We start from the raw sequence: 488 nt of genomic DNA, 5'->3' as shown, positions 1-488 counted from the left end.
CCTTCACCAAATATAATATTCATATTATTTTGCTTAGATGATCCACATCCCTGAAAAACCAATTTCATAAGATGAGTTACAAAATAAACTGGTGAATTCTGTTCTCTTTTGATTGTAAATTGGATATGAAATTAACATTTCCCCTTGGAAACCAGAATTGCTACACATTCATTAGTCTATATCTACCATTAGGTGCTGCAGAATCTTCCCAATGACAGGGAAGAAAACAATCATTAACAATTAGACTGTGGGAGAGGGTTAATGAGAAAACAATATATTAGATCAAAGTCTGTTCCTTCAAGTGCAATCACAGTTTTTAAAATAACAAAAAATGGTTTTATTAAAAGGTAAATAGAGACAACACTGAAGAGATTTGTTTTGTTTTTTTTAATACAAACTTACTAAGAAAGGTAGTAATAATGAGATTGTAGACTTCAAACTGGAAGGGACTTTATAGTCTATTGAGTCCAACCCTTTGATTTTATAGA

The sequence above is a fragment of the Antechinus flavipes genome, chromosome 4 (assembly GCF_016432865.1).
Source record: "Antechinus flavipes isolate AdamAnt ecotype Samford, QLD, Australia chromosome 4, AdamAnt_v2, whole genome shotgun sequence".
NCBI classification, from domain to species: Eukaryota; Metazoa; Chordata; class Mammalia; order Dasyuromorphia; family Dasyuridae; genus Antechinus; species Antechinus flavipes.
The sequence above is the reverse complement of the archived record's forward strand: the minus strand, read 5'-3'. Positions refer to the sequence as shown.